We start from the raw sequence: 9,826 nt of genomic DNA, 5'->3' as shown, positions 1-9,826 counted from the left end.
GGAGACTTCATATCTCTCAACTTGGGTATTTGCTTGAAATATTAACTTCAACTCCTGGAACATCTCATATGGTCCATGACATTCAAAACGTCTTTGAAGTCCCGATTCTAAGCCGTTAAGCATGGTGCACTAAACTATCAAGTAGTCATCATATTGAGCTAGCCAAACGTTCATAACGTCTGCATCTGCTCCTGCAATAGGTCTGTCACCTAGCGGTGCATCAAGGACATAATTCTTCTGTGTAGCAATGAGGATAAACCTCAGATCACGGATCCAATCCGCATCATTGCTACTAACATCTTTCAACACAATTTTCTCTAGGAACATATCAAAATAAACACAGGGAAGCAACAACGCGAGCTATTGATCTACAACATAATTTGCAAAATACTACCAGGACTAAGTTCATGATAAATTTAAGTTCAATTAATCATATTACTTAAGAACTCCCACTTAGATAGACATCCCTCTAATCCTCTAAGTGATCACGTGATCCAAATCAACTAAACCATGTCCGATCATCACGTGAGATGGAGCAGTTTCATTGGTGAACATCACTATGTTGATCATATCTACTATATGATTCACGCTCGACCTTTCGGTCTCCGTGTTCCGAGGCCATATCTGTATATGCTTGGCTCGTCAAGTATAACCTGAGTATTCCGCGTGTGCAACTGTTTTGCACCCGTTGTATTTGAACGTAGAGCCTATCACACCCGATCATCACGTGGTGTCTCAGCACGAAGAACTTTCGCAACGGTGCATACTCAGGGAGAACACTTCTTGATAATTAGTGAGAGATCATCTTAAGATGCTACCATCAATCAAAGCAAGATAAGATGCATAAAAGATAAACATCACATGCAATCAATATAAGTGATATGATATGGCCATCATCATCTTGTGCTTGTGATCTCCATCTTCGAAGCACCATCGTCACCAGCGCGACACCTTGATCACCATCGTAGCATCATTGTCGTCTCGCCAATCTTATGCTTCCACGACTATCGCTACCGCTTAGTGATAAAGTAAAGCATTACAGTGCAATTGCATTGCATACAATAAAGCGACAACCATACGGATCCTGCCAGTTGCCGATAACTTGGTTACAAAACATGATCATCTCATACAATAAAATTTAGCATCATGTCTTGACCATATCATATCACAACATGGCCTGCAAAAACAAGTTAGACGTCCTCTACTTTGTTGTTGCAAGTTTTACGTGGCCGCTACAGGCTTAAGCAAGAACCAATCTTACCTACGCATCAAAACCACAACGATAGTTTGTCAAGTTGGTGCTGTTTTAACCTTCGCAAGGACCGGGCGTAGCCACACTCGGTTCAACTAAAGTTGGAGAAACTGTTACCCGCTAGCCACCTTTGTGCAAAGCACGTCGGGAGAACCGGTCTCGCGTAAGCGTACGCGTAATGTCGGTCCGGGCCGCTTCGTCCAACAATACCGCCGAACCATAGTATGACATGATGGTAAGCAGTATGACTTATATCGCCCACAACTCACTTGTGTTCTACTCGTGCATATAACATCAACACATAAAACCTGGGCTCGGATGCCACTGTTGGGGAACGTAGTAATTTCAAAAAATTTCCTACGCACACGCAAGATCATGGTGATGCATAGCAACGAGGGGAGAGTGTGATCTATGTACCCTTGTAGACCGACAGCGGAAGCGTTATGACAACGCGGTTGATGCAGTCGTACGTCTTCACGGCCCGACCGATCAAGCACCGAAACTACGGCACCTCCGAGTTCTAGCACACGTTCAGCTCGATGACGATCCCCGGACTCCGATCCAGCAAAGTGTCGGGGAAGAGTTCCGTCAGCACGACGGCGTGGTGACGATCTTGATGTACTACCGTCGCAGGGCTTCGCCTAAGCACCGCTACAATATTATCGAAGATTATGGTGGAAGGGGGCACCGCACACGGCTAAGAATATGATCACGTGGATCAACTTGTGTGTCTAGGGGTGCCCCCTGCCCCTGTATATAAAGGAGCAAGGGGAGGAGGCCGGCCGGCCCCTATGGCGCGCCAAGGAGGAGTCCTCCTCCTAGTAGGAGTAGGACTCCTACTAGGAGGGGGAAAGAAGTGGGGAGGAAGAAGGAAGGGGGGCGCCGCCCCCCCTCTCCTAGTCCAATTCGGACCAGGGGGGAGGAGGCGCGCGGCCCACCTTTGGCCGCCCCTCTCTCTCTCTCCACTAAGGCCCATATGGCCCATTACTTCTCTTAGCTTCCGGGGGGTTCCGGTAACCTCCCGGTACTCCGGTAAAATCCCGATTTCACCCGGACACTTCCGATATCCAAACATAGGCTCCAATATATCAATCTTTATGTCTGACCATTTCGAGACTCCTCGTCATGTCCGTGATAACATCGGGACTCCGAAAACCTTCGGTACATCAAAATGCATAAACTCATAATATAACTGTCATCGTAAACCTAAGCGTGCGGACCTACGGGTTCGAGAACAATGTAGACATGACCGAGACACGTCTCCGGTCAATAACCAATAGCGGAACCTGGATGCTCATATTGGCTCCCACATATTCTACGAAGATCTTTATCGGTCAGACCGCATAACAACATACGTTGTTCCCTTTGTCATCGGTATGTTACTTGCCCGAGATTCGATCGTCGGTATCCAATACCTAGTTCAATCTCGTTACCGGCAAGTCTCTTTACTCGTTCTGTAATACATCATCTCGCAACTAACTCATTAGTTGCAATGCTTGCAAGGCTTATGTGATGTGCATTACCGAGAGGGCCCAGAGATACCTCTCCGACAATCGGAGTGACAAAACCTAATCTCGAAATACGCCAACCCAACATGTACCTTTGGAGACACCTGTAGTACTCCTTTATAATCACCCAGTTACGTTGTGACGTTTGGTAGTACCCAAAGTGTTCCTCCGGTAAACGGGAGTTGCATAATCTCATAGTTATAGGAACATGTATAAGTCATGAAGAAAGCAATAGCAACATACTAAACGATCGGGTGCTAAGCTAATGGAATGGGTCATGTCAATCAGATCATTCTCTAATGATGTGATCCCGTTAATCAAATAACAACTCATTGTTCATGGTTAGGAAACATAACCATCTTTGATCAACGAGCTAGTCAAGTAGAGGCATACTAGTGACACTTTGTTTGTCTATTTATTCACACATGTATTATGTTTCCGGTTAATACAATTCTAGCATGAATAATAAACATTTATCATGATTATAAGGAAATAAATAATAACTTTATTATTGCCTCTAGGGCATATTTCCTTCAGAAACAACTTCTACCAGATCAAATCAGGGCAATTGGGTGAGTTTCTTGACTCTGAAAAAACATGAACACTTGTGTGTCTCTGAAAACTCATGGAAATCTATGTATTAGAAACATAGCTAGAATTTCCTATTTGTTTTATGTGTGTGGCAGCTAGAAATTCAATTTTGTTTCATGGGTGTGAGTGGAACGAAGGCAAAATACCTACACACCTGTGTGCTTGCTCTATCTCTGCAAAACATGATCCCCTCTGTTACTTGATATTTATTAACCTATGGTACGATTTTGAATGTGTGTGCTTATGTGATAAAAGGTCATTGACTGAAAATTTGTGTGCAAGTGAAGCTGAAAAATCGTTGATAAATGTACCTATGTACCTGAATTTCTGAAACAACAATAGAACTGTTGATAGCAACTAGAGGAAAAATACTTTCAACCAAGACCTATGTATATACATGAAAAAACATGTGCCTTATTTCAAGGAGCTAGTGCTGAAGGGGAAGAGAGCTATGTCCAAGGGAACTTTTCTGTCGATAATCATGAAGATTCGGAGGGATTGTTGCATGCTGATGATGTGATGCAAGATGATTCAGATGATGGAGATGTTTCATCACAGCCACTATCGCCCTATGTTGGCATGGTGTTTGACACATTTGAGGATGCCCGGAAATTCTACAACGACTATGCCTTCAAGCTGGGATTCGGCACACATATATATTCTACAAAGTACAGCCAAAAGAGAGGGCAGAAGCAAGAGGATGCAATAATGATTAAGAGGGTCTTTGGGTGTGTGCACGCTAGAAAGCCCGATAACCCGGAAACAAGTAGCACCTCAAAGAGCATTGCAACAGAAACAAGAAACTCCAGCAGGCCGCCTGGTGCTGAAATGGATGTGACAAGAACACGTCAGAAAAACAGGATTCTCCGTCATGATTGTAAGGCACACATGATTGTTGGGCTTAGGGAGGGGACATTGACAGTCACTTGCTTTGTTGTGGAGCATACACATTCATTAATGCAACAACCAGAGCGTGTTAGATACTATCGCTCGCACCGCAAAATACCTGCTAAGGATTACGAACTCTTGTTGACGTTGCATGATATTAACCTGTCAAATTCAGATTGCATGAGTTTCCTTGGCAGGATACATGGAGGTGACCCCAGGATACTGCCGTATGTGAAGAGGGATGTTGCGAATGAACGTGCAAAGCTTCGGGAAGCGATAACGCGGCAAGACATGGACATGACAATGAAGTACTTTTAGAGGAGGAAGGTCAAGAATCCAAAGCTTTTCTTTGCGAAGCAAAAAGATCCTTCCACGAACTCTGTCACTGCATTGTTTTGGATTGATGGGAGGACAAGGGCGTTGTACCCGAAATATAAAGATTGTGTGTTCTTTGACACAACTTTTTGCACCAACAGATACAATATGCCCTTTTGTCCTATAGTTGGTATCAACAACCACCTCCAAACCATTTCACTCGGGTGTGCTTTGTTGCCGGATGAGACTATTGAAACGTTTAAGTGGGTCTTTGAGCAATGGATGGTTGCAATGGACAATGAGCATCCAAAGAACATAATGACTAACCAGGACCAAGCAATGGCAACAACTATAGAGCAGGTGCTCCCAAATACTTGCCATAGGTGTTGCAAGTTTCATGTGTTTAGCAACGTGCGTTCTAAGTTGGGGAGGCTGCTGAGCAGAGATGAGGCATTTGCAGATATGTTTTACACTTGTATCAACAACTCTAAAACGGTTGAAGAATTTGAGAAAACATGGCAGCACATGTTGTAGTGTTTCGAAGTTGCTGAAAACAAACACTTGAAGAACATGTGGCGAACAAGACATATGTGGGCTCCAGCGTACTTCAAGAACAATTTCTTCCCATTCACAAGCACGACAGGCAGGTCCGAGGGGCTCAACTCATATTTCAAGACAATAATTCGTCCGGCTGATTCTGTATGGAGGTTTGTGTAACAGTATGAACTGTGCCAGGAAACTGTGCTTGATCGCGAGGATAATGCCGGCTTCACTGGTGAAACGACTGCTCCTCCACTATACTCTCGGTAGGCCAGCTTCACTATACCAAAGCAAAAAATAAAAAAAAAATGTTTTGTCATGATTTGTTTTGTGAACTTTGCTTCCTTTTGTGATGTTGCAGATACAACATTGAGCGCCAAGCTGCTGATTACTACACATGCAACATCTTTGGCAAGTTCCAGAAACAAGTGACTGCGTCTACCGGCTACATTATCAACCAAGACGCTGAGTACCAAGGGCGAGGCCTCATGTTCAATCTAACATCAAGCTTATATGAGAACCCAAAGCTCTTCTCTATGCGTGTTATGATGGATGAAGGGGTGTTTCAATGTAGTTGCCACTACTTTGAGATGAATGGCCTGTTTTGCGCCCACATAATAAGGGTGATGGTGCACCTCAATGTGCAAGTTATTCCACAACAATACTTGTTGGACAGGTGGTCTGAAGCAGCAACAACAAGCATGGCCAGAACTAGGCGATTGCTAGAATTTGGGCACCCCTCGACAAACACGCTCAAATACAACTCCTTGTGCCGAAGGTTGACATGGCTCGCCTCTGATGCATATTGCAATGATGATGCATACAAGATATTAGATGAAGCAATAAAAGTTCTTGAGCCTGCCATAGCAGCAGCAAAAAGAGGAGGACTGCCAGAACAACAAGCAACGCATCACAGTGAACCCCCAACGCAACCTGCTGTTGCAACGGGAGCGTTGAATGATGACAACCCACAGCCTGAAAGCGCAGAGATGCTACGAAACCCAACTCGTGTGCCTAAGAAAGGTCGGCCAACTGAAATAGAGAAGAGGAAGAAGACTCTGGTGGAGCAACGAGATGATAAGCAGAAGAAGAAGTCGAAACAAGAAGAGAAGAAGCCAATGGCAGCAGTGAAGCCAAAATCTGAAAAAGGAGTATTCGCTGCAAGTTCTGCAAAGAAGAATGTCACAACGTGCATACGTGTGGACCCCTAAAATCTGCGACAGAGGCGGCAACAGCACTGCCTACATGTCAATTCTGCTCCGAGGTCGGACATGTTGTGCCAACTTGTGCATACTGGAGAGCCATGATGACAAATGATCCAAGAAATGCCCAAGCAACGCAACACAACCTCTAGGAAGAAAAAAATGAGAGAAAAACTTGGGAAAGTTCTTGGTCCTGTTGAAGGATGTTTTGCATTTTCTTTTCAGCCTCACTTCATGTGCTTTGAGCAAAAACATTCAAAAATACTCTTTTTTGCAACCTTGATGATGTATTCAGGTTATATTTCAATTTGAGACATACAAAGATAGCTCACATTTTTGTTACAAGATATATTATGTGTGTCTTGGATTTGAGACATACAAGATATCTCACATTTTGTGTCGTAGTTTTGAGGTCTTTGCCATATTTCCAGTAATGCTTTGTTTCGTGATTCGTGTTGTACATTTTTTCATCCATTGCATATACATGAATGTACCATTTGTTTTCATGTTGCGACATAAATGTTTCTGGTGCTTACTAAAAGCTATTGTATACATGGATGTTGGTACATGGCATGTGTTGTTATGGGGAGGATGCCTTATTTCAGAAAACTGGTAAGCAAAAAAAACTGCAACACGGATAGTTCACATATCTGCATGGATAGTTCAGAAACCGTAGTCATTTTCATTCATCTCTGCATCCGTCTCTAGTTCACATTGACAACACTCAGGTTCACATTGACAGCACAACATGGGTGATGCTCGAGTATTTCAAAAGAAAAAAGAGGAACAAAGGGACATGCCCCAGCATGATACATGCTCCAGCTTGGGTTCCACAAAAGAGAAAGTAGATGGTTAACAGCATACATTGCTGTTTCCAGTTACACAAAAGGATGTAGCTTAAAACTATCTAGGAAAGACTTTGCTCCGATTGACATCTTCTATGAGCTACTCAACAGTTTCTGGAACTCTTCGGCTGAGTTGAGTGTGTTTTGGGGTGCTTAAAATGCTTCGCTGCAACAAATGATCGAAATTTGAGCAACGACCTCGTGTCCTGGACATACAACAAGGGAAGCTTCAAAAGTTATTTATGAGAAAAATACAAAAAACATGATTACCATTAGAAAACTAGCAAAAATGGAAACAACAAGTGTTCCGAAAACAACAAGTTATTTAGCTACTAGTGTTGCATAGCAAAATGGGCATACCGTGCTGAATGGCCTCATCCCCCTGTCAGTTAGATTCTCCATATATAGAATAGAAAATAACCCACAATCAAACCTGCCAAAAAAATATTCACAAATACATTGCTCACTTGACAACAAACACATAGAAAGTTGTGGATGGACACATGAAAAAAAGGAAAACTGGTCAGAGAACAATACGTTGTTGACTGCCGCGGGTACCCACTCGGGCTGAGACGATCAAACTTGTCAAAATCAAAGTTCCATGGGTTTCGTTCTCTAACCAAAGTCTTGAAGTTGGCTATCTACAAAATTTGATATTGCAAAAAGATGGATTACACAGTTCTATCTTCTATGATTGGTAGCACAACATCAATTTTTATATAGAGAGAGAAATGAAAAAGGAGAAAGGAAAGAGGTGTAGCGTCCATACCAGATTGCAACATGGCTTCTCAAGGATGCTGACATAGTCAGAGTCATCACCCCTCGAGTCAAAAATGTTGAATTGTTTGTGCATCAATTTTGCAACCACAACTGCCCAGTGCCCGTCCTTGACAATGGTGAAGAACAACTGCAAAATTAAGAAACAAGAATTAACTTAAGAAAAACAGAGCATGTTGCGCTAGGATAGCTTTGATGCCAGAACGGAAGTTTTTTACTTGATCAGATTTCATGATGTTGTTTCTTTCACAGGCCCTCTCGAGATCTTTGCTGCAAGAACGTGTTTGAAATGAGCTTGGGTCCACGGCAAGCTTAGACTGATGCAAAGAAGAAGGTATTGGTTAGAAAGAAAATGGAAGTTGCGGGCAGAAACTCTATTGTGAAAAAAATTAAAAAATGGGTAGTTGACTCACGGCTGTATGCGATGAGAACGCAAACTTCCTAGGTTTGCTTTTGCTATACATGTGCTCGATGTTGAAACTTTCAACATAAAGTGACATGACCTCATTGTTCAAATGTGCTCGCTTTTTTAGCCTGTTGCTGAAATGCTTGAAAGAAACATCAAACCCAGCTATCCTAATGAATGGAGGTCTGCATGTTGCAAAAAATAGTGGCTCGGTTAGTGGCAAACAAGATGGATGGAACGAACAATTTCTCAGCACAAAAAAGTGCTAAAACACACTTACAAGGGCTCGCCTTTGAGAGGGTCCTTTATGTGGTAATTTGTGCAACAGTACTGCTTCTATATGGCATCGTCGGAAGCATTAACTTTGATCTTCTTCATCCTCTTCAGCTTCGGTGCGTTTTCTGGCGATTTTGCAGCTCTCTTGAGTGTGGGCTTCTTCGCATCACATTTTCCCCTGCTGCTTGATGTCTACTACACAACCTTCTTCTTGTAGACGTTGTTGGGCCTCCAAGTGAAGAGGTTTGTAGGACAGTAGAAAATTTCCCTCAAGTGGATGACCTAAGGTTTATCAATCCGTAGGAGGCGTAGGATGAAGATGGTCTCTCTCAAGCAACCCTGCAACCAAATAACAAAGAGTCTCTTGTGTCCCTAACACACCCAATACAATGGTAGATTGTATAGGTGCACTAGTTCGGCAAAGAGATGGTGATACAAGCGGTATATGGATGGTAGATAATGGTTTTTGTAATCTGAAAATATAAAAACAGCAAGGTAACTAATGATAAAAGTGAGCACAAATGGTATTGCAATGCGTTGAAACAAGGCCTAGGGTTCATACTTTCACTAGTGCAAGTCCTCTCAACAATAATAACATAATTGGATCATATCACTATCCCTCAACATGCAATAAAGAGTCACTCCAAAGTCACTAATAGCGGAGAACAAACGAAGAGATTATGGTAGGGTATGAAACCACCTCAAAGTTATCCTTTCTGATCTATCTATTCGAGAGTCCGTAGTAAAATAACGCGAAGCTATTCTTTCCGTTCAATCTATCATAGAGTTCGTACTAGAATAACACCTTAAGAAACAAATCAACCAAAACCCTAATGTCACCTAGATACTCCAATGTCACCTCAAGTATCCGTGGGTATGATTATACGATATGCATCACACAATCTCAGATTCATCTATTCAACCAACACAAAGTACTTCAAAGAGTGCCCCAAAGTTTCTACCGGAGAGTCAAGACGAAAACGTGTGCCAACCCATATGCATAGGTTCATGGGCAGAACCCGCAAGTTGATCACCAAAACATACATCAAGTGGATCACATGATATCCCATTGTCACCACAGATAAGCACGTGCAATTCATACATCAAGTGTTCTCAAATCCTTAAAGACTCAATCCGATAAGATAACTTCAAAGGGAAAACTCAATCCATTACAAGAGAGTAGAGGGGGAGAAACATCATAAGATCCAACTATAATAGCAAAGCTC

The 9,826-nt window shown here is 42.7% G+C and overlaps 1 pseudogene; it reads left to right on the top strand.

Annotated features, from left to right (window-relative positions):
- The first annotated feature begins 3,870 nt into the window (after positions 1 to 3,870).
- LOC125535180 lies at positions 3,871 to 6,305 on the top strand (annotated as a pseudogene).
- Positions 6,306 to 9,826: the final 3,521 nt, after the last annotated feature.

This window comes from Triticum urartu, chromosome 2 (genome assembly GCF_003073215.2).
Source record: "Triticum urartu cultivar G1812 chromosome 2, Tu2.1, whole genome shotgun sequence".
Lineage (NCBI taxonomy): Eukaryota > Viridiplantae > Streptophyta > Magnoliopsida > Poales > Poaceae > Triticum > Triticum urartu.
The sequence above is the reverse complement of the archived record's forward strand: the minus strand, read 5'-3'. Positions and strand labels throughout refer to the sequence as shown.